The sequence below is a fragment of the Saccostrea cucullata genome, unplaced genomic scaffold (assembly GCF_032062105.1).
Source record: "Saccostrea cucullata isolate Sc308-1 unplaced genomic scaffold, CSIRO_AGI_Scuc_v1 ctg11553, whole genome shotgun sequence".
Classification (NCBI taxonomy): Eukaryota; Metazoa; Mollusca; class Bivalvia; order Ostreida; family Ostreidae; genus Saccostrea; species Saccostrea cuccullata.
Genome location: NW_026928063.1, coordinates 1 through 13,930, shown reverse-complemented (window position 1 = coordinate 13,930; position 13,930 = coordinate 1). Strand labels below are relative to the sequence as shown.

Here is a 13,930-nt window from a genome sequence, read left to right as displayed (position 1 = left end):
TATTATATACCAGGTATGTACAAGAAGGATGCTGAAGTACATGTATTGTGTGTGAACAACATTTTACCTCACAGATTATGCAAAATGATATAAATGCACATTTTTTTTTAAATCAGTAGAACCAAAGAATCAAGTGAGCAGTTCACACTGAACTTTTAGCTCACCTGATCCTAAGACTCGCATGTATGAGCTTTTCTTACTAAAGTGAGCTTTTGCAAGTCTACTCTGGGCATGTACTGGAGATGATAAGTTAAGAGGAAGAAAACAACAAAAACCACAGAAATTGGACAGTTTGGTATATACATGTTTAAATTTTTTAAAAAATCTTCTTCACAAGAACAGCAAGACAATGTTCAATTATATTTATATGGGGGCATCTTCAGGTAGTGAAGACTTATGTTGCTTTTTTTTTTCAAATCATCATCCTTTGGCCTAGAGTAGGGCCACCACTATAGGCAAACAGATTTTTTCTAATTCTTCTTAGGAACAGCAAAGCATTGATCTGTCTTATTATTTATATGGAAGCATGCTGAGGTAGTATAGATTCATTTAATTTTTTCTTCAAATTGTGTTCCCTAGTGAAAGGATTTGGCTACAATTGGATGATAAAATTTTAGTTTTGAAATGGAATATAAACAGGAAAAAACTGAATGCTGATGGAAAAAAAGGGACATTAATTGTTACTCCTGCAGGTGAGCATTGTGGCCAATGGACACCTTGAGTTGGAAAACTGATAGATTCTCATTTTTATTTACTTTAGACGTGTTGCGTATGACCAGTGTGTTTTGACTAAAAAAAATCCACCGCCCCTGAGGGATCTTTAAAGTTTATATGTATTGAAAATACTGCATATGTGCCTTTGTTACGATACATATTTATATAAAATGGCTTATCAGTATAGATTAGATATGGCACAAAAACGAACCAAATTTTGACCACTTTTGATCGCGAATCAACAAGGTACGAATTAACAAAAATCCAAGATGACGGCCTCCATGGACGCCATGAATGGTGATCAGGGTTGTGAAAAAGGACATGTACTGGAGGAATTTAAAGAAATCGAAGAAGTAAAGGGTCTGATTGGGTCTCTAGGCAACATCTACAATGACCAAATTGCGAGAGAGGCGTCATGTGAAAGATTCACTTGTAAATATGCATCGTTTTATTTTGCGATGACTCATGTTTGTTTTCCTTCAGAATTATCTCTGCAATTTTGAAGTCGCTGCAGGCTTAATTTATCCCCAGATTAATAATACTTACTTCATACTGGTTTATCTTGCTTATTTTTTTAAATGAACTGAAGATTTCAAAATCTTTTTAAAGTTTTTAGTATGTAACAGGGACATACGATAACAAATTTATTAAAATATATTATGTTTGACTATATATAGCTAAGGGGTGTCCACACTGTGGCTTGAACATACAACGTTCAGATTTAAAAAACAATGCTTTACCGACTGAGCTAAAGGGTTAACGCACTGGGTAGAATTATTAGGTGCATGGAGTTGATGGACGCACTAATTACATGTAAAACACATAGCCACTTTTAACTCTGTTACATAAGACTGTGGGCAAAATGGCCAAGTTGTTGTCCCAAGTAGTGGAAATATCTGGAAAAAAAACCTTTTGTTTGGGGCCTTCAGCTATCAAGGGACAACCGCTAGACTATTCCCCAAAGTAGCCATGAAATAAGTTACAAGATGTACAATGCACTTAATATGTGACTGAATTTTTTTCCTTTTTAGTCATTGTTGATGAGTATCAAGAACAGGACCACCACCTTTATTGATCCACACCTTGGTATGCTTGAATAAGTTATTTTCACTTTAAAAAAAAAAATGTTGGGTATAAAGTGAAATTTCTTAAACAAATAAACAAAATTTGTTTTATTTTAAAATCCTTTATGATGCAGATTGTTGATATTGTAAGAAAACCCCAAATTTCCCCCCTGCATTAAAACAGGAGGCTTATAAGTATTTATATCTCATTTTAAAAGGGGAAATTGTTTTAAAAATAAATGAATGATGCCTGAATTTCGAGTGCTCTATATATACCAGTATCACAACCGAAACTAGAAAATAGAAACTTTATTTTCACGTAGATGAGGGGGTTTAAGATTGTCATTCGCCATTTTCCACATGAAGTGTCAGATGTAGAACCAGTTCTGTCAGCAATGAGTCAGCAAGATCCGCAGGATTTTTAGGTACAGTGTATTTTATGTGAAATATAAAAATCTAATAATATACTGGGGAATCATTGACCTCCATGAAAAAAATGATTCCAAACAAATCACAATCAGTTAATTAACACATAATGGTGAAAGAGCTTTGAAGCTCATGTCTTTGTTAAAGTTGTATAGTCCGATCACAGGGATTTGTGGACAGGTAAAAGCAACATGATAAATAAGTGTAATAAATATAATTTGTGAAAAAATGTCCAACAAGCTCCAGGGTTGAATACAGGGGGGGGGGGGGGGGGGGTCCTGGCCACAAGTACTTGTGAGTCCCATGACTAAAATTTGCTTAGGTAAGGGGATAATGTCCATTATTTGATTTCTAGATTAAACTTGATCAGACTTGTACTACCTTATTTATTTGTATGGGAACATTTCAGTTTTAAAGTCATCAATCTTCTGAGTTCAATTACATGCAAATTATTTATCTGTATACAATAAAATAGGATAGGGTGAAAATATGCTGTAAAAAAAGTTTATTGAGATGCATTAAAAGATGGATGTAAAATATACTTGAGAGACCCAATTTATATTGTAATATTTGTCTGTGGTGTGTATGATCCCTTTGCACATGGCCAGACTGTACTGTATTTTTAAAAAAAATATTTTCTAGACTTGGGAGACCCGTTACATGCTGTTATTGTGGTTGTCTGTGGTGTGTATGATTCCTTTTGACATGGCCAGACTAGACAGCAATATTCCGTCACAGGATGGAGAGAAAAAGGCACCGTGATGGACGAATCCTGAACACGGCTCAGGTAAGAAGTGCCATAAATGTATTCTCAGAATGACAGTTACCTTTCTAATGCTTAAATCCTTTAGAAAGGGTTTAAGACTTATGGTTGTGCTTACAACTTCACAAGCCCCAATGGGGCCGTCACCCCCAAATTTGGAAAAATCGGACCCATTCCCAATGGCACAAATTGCTATTTTTCCCGATTTCATGCGGGAAAAAAATTTTCCCCAAACACGTTTTCTCGTATATACGACCTAATTTTCCACACACACATCCTTTATTTGATCCATTTAGCAGTAATGCATGATTAATTTTAATCTAAAACAACCCTGTCATGATCGTTTATTTCTAATTCGAATTTCCTCTGTCATGGAATAAAAGATCTATAGATAGGTTAAAAATAATTGGGTTGGGGGGAAATTTTTTTCATTATTAAACAAGGATAACCATTACAAGTTAGTTTATAAAATAAATAAATATATTTTAAAGTAAAATCTTGGACACTATCTATTTCATTTGCATGAATCAAATGTCAAGAAAAAAAAAGAAATAAATTGTATGCAATTTTATACTAACCTTTAAGGGAAAATTTTAAATAGTAACTTGATCATTTAAATAAAACTATTCTTAATAATCTAATTTTTAATTTATTTAAGGTGCAATTAAACAGTAAAAATCCCCCCCCCACATTTTTTTCAGTCTCTTTTTTCATATGAAAATAAAAGAAAAAAAATGTCTGTCTAGTAATTAAAAAAGTTTGGTCTGTTAAATATAGATTTTTTTTCCGACCTTTTTGTTCTGTAAATTTTAGCTTTTCAAGTATACTTTTTAAAGTGATAAATGGCTTTCACGATTAAATATTTTTTCTTGGGGAGGGGGGAGGGGGGGGGGTTAATACATGTAAGTATGTTTAAAATTTTTAATTTGACAAAAATGTTTAGGAATTTTTTCCCCAAATTTTGAGGGACCTGGTCCGTGTATACCAAAAGGTGGGTGTGAAGCCCTGCCCTATTATTTAAATTTGGTTTGATTCTGTTACAGATTTTTTTCTAACAGTAAATGACAAATGCCGAGATGCTAACATACCTCGCCTTTTCCAAAATTTTGGACGCGTTAGATGTCAAACGAGAAAAACTACCAGAATTCCTGGACTGGTCCTTACAAGTTCTTCACAATGCAAACAGTATGTTCATATTCTCTACAGTACAAATAATGGAATTTATAACAACTAAAACTAATATTACAAATCCTTTTTAAAAAACCCTGTATACAAGAGATTATGAATGCTTTATAAGAGAATTCTTACCTCACTTTTGAATGGGCATGCTTTGTGGGTTTTTTTAGTGGAAAAAATAGTTGGGAACAATCAAGTCAGTGGAGTATTGACCATGTTGGCTCTACTGTTTAAACAAGGGAAAAGAGAAGAAATTTTCTACATTATGGTAAGACAAAGAGATGCAGTAAACATGCTTAGTACAAAATGTCAAAAAGGGAAAGGGAAAATTTTCCTTCATTTTAATTGCAGTGTGTTATATCCCCAAAAAGTATTTTAAAATTATTTTGGAATGAAATTCATTTCAATGTGAGGATTAAGTCATTATAAGCATTTTTCACTTAACTTCACTATAAGGTGTTTAGATGATATCTAGGCAATGAAAAAAACCCTGATCAAATTCCATTTTTTTTTCCAGCTTTTACAAATTTTCATGTGGTAGAGAAGCTAGAACTGAATAAAAAACAACAACACACTGCTGAGGAAGGCTTCTGTCAAGGTCACTCAAAGGCTGGGACTGACATTTCTGAAGGCCAGGATAGCAACATGGAGGTCTGTTTATAGTGTGTTTACTTTTGAGTTCACCTGAGCCAAAGACTTGAGTTATATTTTGAATCAAAGTTTGTGCATCTGTTTGTCTGCTAGTTTTTCCACATCCTGACATCTTTTTGCAATGGCTGGTGAATAGTTTAAAACCTTGGTGTAAAGCATATTTGGTTAAGGAAACTCAAGTTTGCTCAAGTACAGAAGGGGGACAATTTATCAAATTAAAACACAAAAAATCTCCATAATGTGAAGAAGTTTGTACACATTATGGACCCAGATTTAGACAGAGTAAACAGAACATTTCTAAGATATGTTATTTGTCAGAATGGGTGAACTACTTATAGGAGCTTTGTGGCCCTTGGGCCTCTTGTTTTCTGTAGTTCTGAAGTTTTGGATATCATTCTTTTTGGTATGTAATCAGATTAGGAAGACACAATGGTAAAAACCCTCTTCAACCAGATGTCTCTTTCTAGGTTTTTTTTTTTATTTATACAAAATTTTATTCATATAAGTGAATGGGATTGGGCAGCAGGCAAAGCCTATTTTAGCCCTCTCTCTTTCTAGGTTACATGTATCACATTAAAATTGTTTTTTTTTTTGTTAGATACCAGCGTGGTAATCGTTCATTGATGGACAATCTTCAGAAGGGGGGATCTGTTCAGCAGACCGTGACCCAGAGACAGGAAGTAGCGGAAGAGGAGGAGGAATATGATATTCCGGAGGAACTGGAGGACGTCATAGGTAATTGACGACGTATTTTTCCGTTATTGCCCGATCATGACAAGGAAGACACGACGGGTCAGACATAATGTAATATAAAATGAAGGGGAAAAGTGTAATCTATGCAAATATGATAAGGAAAATAGATGTATGTAGTCAATATGTAATCAGATTACAAAATATCATAAAGACATATACATGTATTTAATCAAAATATGATTACCTGTATGAAGATATGTTTTAATTTCAGTTGTTTTGTATTTGAAAAAAAAAAATCATCCTTTTCAGAGACTTTGCTTGGTGGACTCAAAGACAAAGACACAATTGTCAGATGGTCAGCTGCAAAAGGGTAAATATATGTTTTTCATGCATAGTTAGGTTTTATCAGTATACATATCTCCTTCTAATGACATAATTTAAATTTGTGGTATTATTCATATTCTGTAGCTTTTATTCTGTTGCAAATGGCTTAAAACAATAATGCAAAGTATGCATTACATACATGTACCATTATAGGAAAGAGGGTGCTAATATAATGATTTGTTTAAAAAGTCATATCCTATTATTTTTGCTAGAGTTTGAAATTGCATTAATGAAATGCTCATAAAATATACATCTTCTCTTGATAAAAAGCTCCAAACATTTCCTTTTTTTCAGTTTAAAGTCACGGGGCGTCTACCTCGGGATTTGGCAGATGAAGTTGTGGAGTCTGTTCTTCAGTTGTTCACACTACAGGAAACGGAAGGGGCCTGGCATGGAGGTAAATCATCATATCAGTCTTATTTTATATGTTTTGGGCTATACAATTATTTTCAGCATGCCCCTCTGTTTTGTTATGGTAGAAATTACATGTAACTATTGCTGTATTTTTTTAGGCTGTTTTTACTTTAGCAGAACTTGGTAGAAGAGGCTTGTTACTGCCCCCCAGAGGCTTCCTGACGGTAATAACATAGCAATAAATGATTTCAGGGAAAATCACAAGAAAAATTTGGGGTTGTCTATCTGGATTTATTTAGTAGGAAAGTAAAAAAGCTCCAAAATCCTCTTGACCTTAAAAAATTTTTTCCCGAAGACAAAGCAATAAGTACCACAAAGGAAATCTGCAGTGTATTCAAATAAAAAAAAAAATGTCAAAGTTGCTAGGGAGAGTTTTGTCTTCCAAGATGAAGTGTTAATGGTAAATTTAGTTTAGATTAACAGTTAGTTTCCATGAATTTCTCACTCTGTTGAGTCTTTATTATTCTGGTTTGATATAATTGTCTGACATCTTCAGTGGTGCCTGTTGTACTGAAGTCATTGGAGTATGATGAGAGGCGGGGGGATTTTTTTTTTGGGGGCCAATGTGAGGGATGCAGCTTGTTATGTCCCCTTTGGGGATTTGCCCGAGCCTATGAACCTGGGGGGCCTGGCAGAGTATGTCAAGGATATCGCCCCAAATAAGTTCCTAAACCCCTTAAAATCTGTCTTATTGTGCATGTGTGATAAAAAAAAAAAATAAGAAATCACATTAAAACCATTTTTGTTTTCCCAACAGTGCATTGGTGAAGGTGTCCATATTTGACCGAGAGGTCAATGTGAGGAGAGCAGCTGCTGCAGCCTTCCAGGAGAATGTGGGGGGACAAAGGGGTTTTTATGTGGGGCAACAGGTAAGGTGTTATTATGTGGGAGGACAGGTAAAATGTTATTTATGTGGGAGGACAGGTAAGATGTTATTATGTGGGAGGACAGGTAAGGTGTTATTATGTGGGAGGACAGGTAAGATGTTTTTTTGGGAGGAGAGGTAAGGTTTATTTGTGGGAGGACAGGTAAGATGTTATTATGTGGGGCAATAGGAAAGATGTTATTATGTGGGAGGACAGGTAAGATGTTATTATATGGGAGGACAGGTAAGGGCAGGTATGATTTTATTATATGGGAGGAGAGGTAAGGTGTTATTATGTGGGAGGACAGGTAAGATGTTATTATGTGGGAGGATAGGTAAATTATGTGTAGACATTTATATAATTCTGGTGGATTACAGGTAAAATATAATATTAATTTGTTCCAGGTAAAATTTAATTCTATGGCATATGTAAAAAGGAGATGCTTGTTTATATATTTCATTGCCATGTAGTATTTTATCCCTAAGTCAATGCTTTAAAGGTTATATGTTATATCTTTACAGGGGATTTTTCCACATGGTATCGATATTCTAACACATGCTGATTATTTTGCTGTGGGAAACAGGACACACTGCTATCTGGATTTGAGGTTTTTATTTCTTTTATAGGAAGTTTTCCTTTTGCTTATCTTGCAAGAATTTTGTAATGGTGCCAAGCTTAATAATAGCTTATAAATTGTCATTATGTTTAAATACACCCCCCCCTTAAAAATGGGGAAATATTGTATGGGAGAGTATGTTCTGTCTGTACAAACCTTCCGCTAAATACTTGGGGGGCTCGTCTTTCATCCACTACTCCACGTAGTATTTCACATATTTGTTGTTACATAGTGCCATTGTGCATCTCCTATTTTGTATTCTGATCCAACAAATACTTGGGCCATAGCCTGGACTTTGCCATTTTACTCACATGGGTTGGGTTGGGGTATTTTCTCACTTTGCCTAGTTTTAAATTAATCTCTCTGATTTCAGTGTGTACATAGCCCAGTTTCCAGAGTACACCATTGCCTTGATTAATCACCTAGAGGTTAAGGCCACCCATTGGGATAGGTAAGGAACACTGCTAGACTAGCTATTTAAAAGCAGGCAAATTAAGACTACATCCACCATTATTTTTCTTTGTGAATGTTTAATTTTTTTTTTCTGTTTGTAATGCAGTAAGAGAGTTATCAGCTAGAGGGCTCCATAAATTTACTCCTAAAAACCCAGAAATTTCATGGCAAGCCAAGGTATTCTCACTGAGTAGACACTCTGACACAATTAACTATATCATAAGTTATACAACATTTGTAATAACAATTTTAAATGTATTACAAATGCTTCCTTGGCTGATCACCTTGACAACAGGTATGGATCTCTTTGCCAGGCAAAGGCTCCATTTTAGCTGTAAAGATTACACATGCCCTCGCTAAAGTTGCAGAGGACCAGAACAAGTAAGAGCCTCAATGTTTACCATGCATGATGTTATCAAATCAAATTTCAAATGTCCTAGATATACGTGTTTACCTAGGTAAATTTTTCAAAGACTTTTTTGTGTTTCAGATCAAATTTCAGATGTATTGAGTAAACAGGTTGTAAATGATATGAAGGACATAGAAAACAGGTAATTTGTCATTGGGCATTTTTCTGAATTTTAAAATTTAAATTTTAGTTACAGATTTGAAATTAATGCTAAGAAATTAGATGTTATACTTCCTAATTTTTTGACAGTTGAATGAAGCCCGCCTGTTCCAGGGGGGGGGTGGGGGTTTTATGAGAAAGGCAGTCACATGTCTGATAGAGAAGTTGTCCCTGGTAAACTACCCCTTTCCCTGGGGACCCTATACTAGGTAAGTTACTAGAGGAACCCCGATCATAGTAATAAAACTTAAAAATTCCTTATCAGGTCAGACTTGTGCATTATTTTAATCTGCTTTTTATATAGTAGTAAGTATGGTTAATTTTAATTTTTTTTTTAGACTTGTGGCAGGAGTTGATCAATGGATGTTTACAACACATAGAACAGGAATTCCCGGTAGTTGAAATTTCTTGTCACTGAGTAATTCAGTTTTAGGTCACATTTAAGTATAAAATATCAAGTGTCTTATAATTTACTTGTTGGAAAAAAATATAAACTTAAAACATTGTTAAACTCTGATTTTTCAATGTACATTTGCTGTATTTGGATTTGATATTTTAAAAGTTGATAAATCTTTCAAATTTCTGTATTTTAAGGTGGCAGCAGCTCAGTCGATTCCTGCCTTCTACAGAGAGTATTACATGGAGGGTGATGGGGGACCAAAGAAAGATAAACAGGGTAAATAAATTGTTCTGTTCTTACTGCTAATCACTGAGGGATATTCTTTCCTTGGGTTAAATTATCATAATTCAGTAAAATGAAATTCATCCAATATAAAAATGTATCTAGATTTGCATTTAAGATGTCAACATTGATTGTCTTTTGGTTTATGTTTCAGAGTCTGTGATAAACAAGTACACACAGGAACTTAAGAGTAATGTGGAATCTTGTAGGTATGTGTCTACAGAATTATCAAGGGATGATTGTTTATCTTTAAATACTGTAGAAGTGGATTTTTTTGTTAGATGTAAAATTTTAAAAATTTTGTCTTGAAAAATTGTTCGAAGTAATTTTGGAAATTTTTTTAAAGACAAGAAAGGCAGCTCTGACCTTTTATGCAGACTGAATGGCAAAACATATTCAATTTCTTGTTCTTAAACATTCCACATTTAAATTTAAAATCAATAGCTTGAAAACAGTCTTTCAGTGAACAAAGATTTTGTATAGGTACTGTTCTCTTTCAGAATGGGATTTTTTTTGGCTCTCGGAGCACTACCAAAGTTTTTTATCCAAGGAAAATTAGAGGTTGTTTTTAACCAGTTTGATAGAGGCCACTGCCATTACTGAGAAAGGAGAAAAAGTGGGTGGAGGCTGGAGAGATGCTGTCAAGGCCATTACTATAAGTGTTAACCAGCACTTAGACTCTTGTATAATGTTTGATTTTGTAGAGAAGAGTGTAATACTGTAACCCAGTTATTATTCGCAACATCTTTTATTCCCGATTCTTCAGTTTGGAATCATTTGTGACTATGGGTTTTTTTGACAGAGGCAGTGTTTTACATAAATACATAATTTGATAATTGGTCATGGCAATAAATATTCAGAGGTTGCTAACTTTGTGGATATTTCTTACTCACAAATAAAGTTGGTTTATAGTATTCTGTTTGTACAATATGTCACTTCAACAAAATCTTCAGCTATGAACAGTATTACTTGATGTTGTCATCAGTACTCTAAGTCGTTAATTTTGAAAAACAGAAAAATTTTAAAAGAATGAGCAAACTAGGAGAGTAAAATTAAAATTTTATGCATACATTTATTTTAAGCATTTTTGGATTTGAATGTTACAAATGCATCCCTACACTTACAGGGTATGTAAAACAGTGGGGGTAGGGGAGTCCCCTACAGACAGTCTGTGTGCTGACAATGTCCCCGCTGTCTACGGTTCTTTGCTGACGGCCATGACAGACTACACCTTTTTGATAGCCGCGGGGATGTCGGAGCCTGGTATTGTCAGAAATATTTGTAGCAATAGGTGTTTAAAAGCATCAAAAATTCAAAACTTTATGTAAAAAGGGGGTATTTCAGATAGAGGGAAAATCAGTACAATGGGTTGTGGGATCGATGACTTTTTTCCCTTTAGAGTTATTAAGAACTGATATTTCATCCTTTTGTTTTCAATTATTTATTAGGGTATAAATTTCTAATTTTTATAATATGAATAGATTTCAACATAGTTCTGGGAAAAATTTTCTTTGAAAAATTCTTTAGATACTGGTAAGCTTTTTAAGGACAGGAAACTTAAAATACTTTGTTTTGAACAAAATATAATTTAAGTACCAACCAAAGACTACTATAAGAATATGTTTTAAAAAAAAGAAAGGTCCCAAAAAAAAAAAGCTGACTACAGTGTTTATACATGTAGCCACCTTGAAAAGGGGAATTGTTACACTGTATTGCACTCAATCACTTATGCTCTAAAAGATGACTGTTTTTTATTGAATTTTTTTGTACAGGGTGCGGGAAGCTAGCATGACTGGATTGATAGAGGTGACATCATTACTGGTCAGTAACAAACCTGATCTCTTCACCAGTGACATGTAAGTAAGATTCCCAGATAAAACAGGCTGGTTCTTGTCTCCCTGTCTTGTCTTCCAGTCCCACACTTCATATAGTGTGTGATTGTCCTCTGCCTCTTATTTTCAATTTTGCCGATAGAAAACACTGGAGTTCCTTGCGTAGCTCATGATTTACACACTAGCCTTGGACTTGAACACAGTTCAAGCATTTTTGCTGATATATTTCTTTTATTTAAACTGAATTTTTCTCAAATATTTTTCCTTTGCAATCTAATTTACTTTGTGCTACATGCAACAATAGGTTTTTGATTTCAAATCTATACTACTAACTAAAAGTTGTAATGAAAACATACAAGGATAGGGAAGAATGGTGACTTTTTGTTGAATTTTATGCAGTGTGAAATTTAAAATGAGTTAAAAGGCAGTTCCAGAAGAATAATGCAATGATTTGATAATACTCTTCCACCATTTAAATCTACGATTTGTATGGAGTTAGCCAAGGATTGCTGATTTTTATTAAAACAACACTTTCATTCTCAAGGGGCATCACCCATTTTGTAGTGTTAATTTTACAGAATTTGGCTACTCTTTGTTACATTTCAGATGTAAGAGATCCATGCAGTGCTTGGCTCAGCAGCATTTACTTTTAATTATTAAATATTGTAGATGTAAGAGAGCCATGCAGTGCTTGGTTCAGCAGTGTTTAGTTACTATTTTAGATGTAAGAGAGCCATGCACTGCTAGGTTCAGCAGTGTTTACCTTTAGTTACTATTTTAGATGTAAGAGAGCCATGCAGTGCTTGGTTCAGCAGTTTTTACCTTTAGTTACTATTTTAGATGTAAGAGAGCCATGCAGTGCTTGGTTCAGCAGTATTTACTTTTAGTTACTATTTTAGATGTAAGGACCATGCAGTGCTTGGTTTTAGCAGTATTTACCTTTAGTTACTATTTTTGATGTAAGAGAGCCATGGGGAGTGCTTGGTTCAGCAGTGTTTCTTTTATTTTTCTATTGTAGATGTAAGAGAGCCATGCAGTGCTTGGTTCAGCAGTGTTTACTTTTAGAGAGCCATGCAGTGCTTGGTTCAGCAGTGTTGTGAGAAGATTGACCGGACTCGAGCTCATGCTGGACAGGTGTTCTCTCAGTTCCTGTATCATGAGTTAGTACTCTTACTCAGCCGATCAGAGAAAAACTCGCCTAAAAATCATTGATTGCATGATACACATGTATACCAGTAAATGCATACTGTTTCACTTCTTTCAGTCCAGAAATTCCTGGTATCCCCCATAGAACAGAGCTACATAGTATATTTCCCAGGTAAGATATTTCATCATCATTAGTTTTTTGAAGTACCAGGTATATCCATGTGGACCAGAAATTGAAAATCTAGCATACAAGTAGTCAAAGAATATTTAGTAGATATATATTGGACAGGAAAATGTCCATCTAAAACTTTTTAAAACTTTTTAAGAGTGAGATGGAAGATATGAACTGGTCTTTTTTTTAATGTTTAAGGAGTGAGATAGACAATATTATCTGGTCTATTTTATGTTTTAGGAGTGAGATAAAAGATATTAACTGTTCTACTTTTTGTGTAATATTTTAGGAGTGAGATAGCGGACATTAACTGGTCTGCCCCCTCGGACACATTCTGTAGATTTACTCAGTTACTGGGACTGGACACCTACATGTATAATGTACTGCTGGGTCTGACCGTCAGTGTGGGAGGATTGACTGAGTCACTGGTCAGTATGACATCATCAGAGATCAATCTAATCAGGCCTTTGTTATAGACAGCTCTGTCTTAATCTGTACTACTCTTCTAAGGCAGTGTTCTTAGATGGAGTTCTGGCTTCCCCTTTACATGATGATTCCTAACCTTAGCTGTCTATCATTAATTACAGGTGATCAACTCCAGCTCCTCTCTGCATGTTTACCTGAGATCTATAAGTAAAGACTTACAGAAGATGACCCACTTTGGAGAAGTCATGTTACAAATATTTAAAGATTATCAAAAAATAGATAGGTATGTATGTATATAATTTCATATAAAGAAACAAGAGGACAGTTATTTGTCAGGTCTTAGTTAATTTTTGTTTTTTCTTCAGGGTTTCCTATCCTATGCTGAAAATGTTGGACCAGTTGCTGTCTAAAGGTTGTTTTGATGTGTTCACAAGTATAGAACAGTAAGTTTTCAAGAAGAGAACACAAAGTTATTCAGATCTTATTGTAATATCTTACAAGTATAGAACCTTAAGTTCTCATATCTGAAGGTAATCTCTCTTTGAAGTGAGTTTTATATTTTGATTTATTATAATGTACATCAAATTCTTATCTTTGCAAGGTTTGTCATCTTTATATTTAAAGAAAAGCAACTTTTATGAGGAAAACGGGATTTTGTTGAGTGTTCAATTGTAAAGAATCACCAGCCAAAATACAATCATTTGTGTTAGAATCATAAAATACATTAAATGTAAATATTGATAGAGAAATAAATAAGAAAACATGATTCCTATATAAATGATAAGGAGGAATAATTATTACATTTGGACCTTATGATTTTTTATTTTTTTGCAGACACCAGTTTCCATTGTCTGTGATAGAATTAGTTCGTACAGAGGTCTCGC

At 34.3% G+C, this 13,930-nt stretch overlaps 1 pseudogene; it reads left to right on the top strand.

Annotated features, from left to right (window-relative positions):
- The first annotated feature begins 983 nt into the window (after positions 1 to 983).
- LOC134276291 (tubulin-specific chaperone D-like) lies at positions 984 to 13,927 on the top strand (annotated as a pseudogene).
- The last annotated feature ends 3 nt before the right edge of the window (positions 13,928 to 13,930 follow it).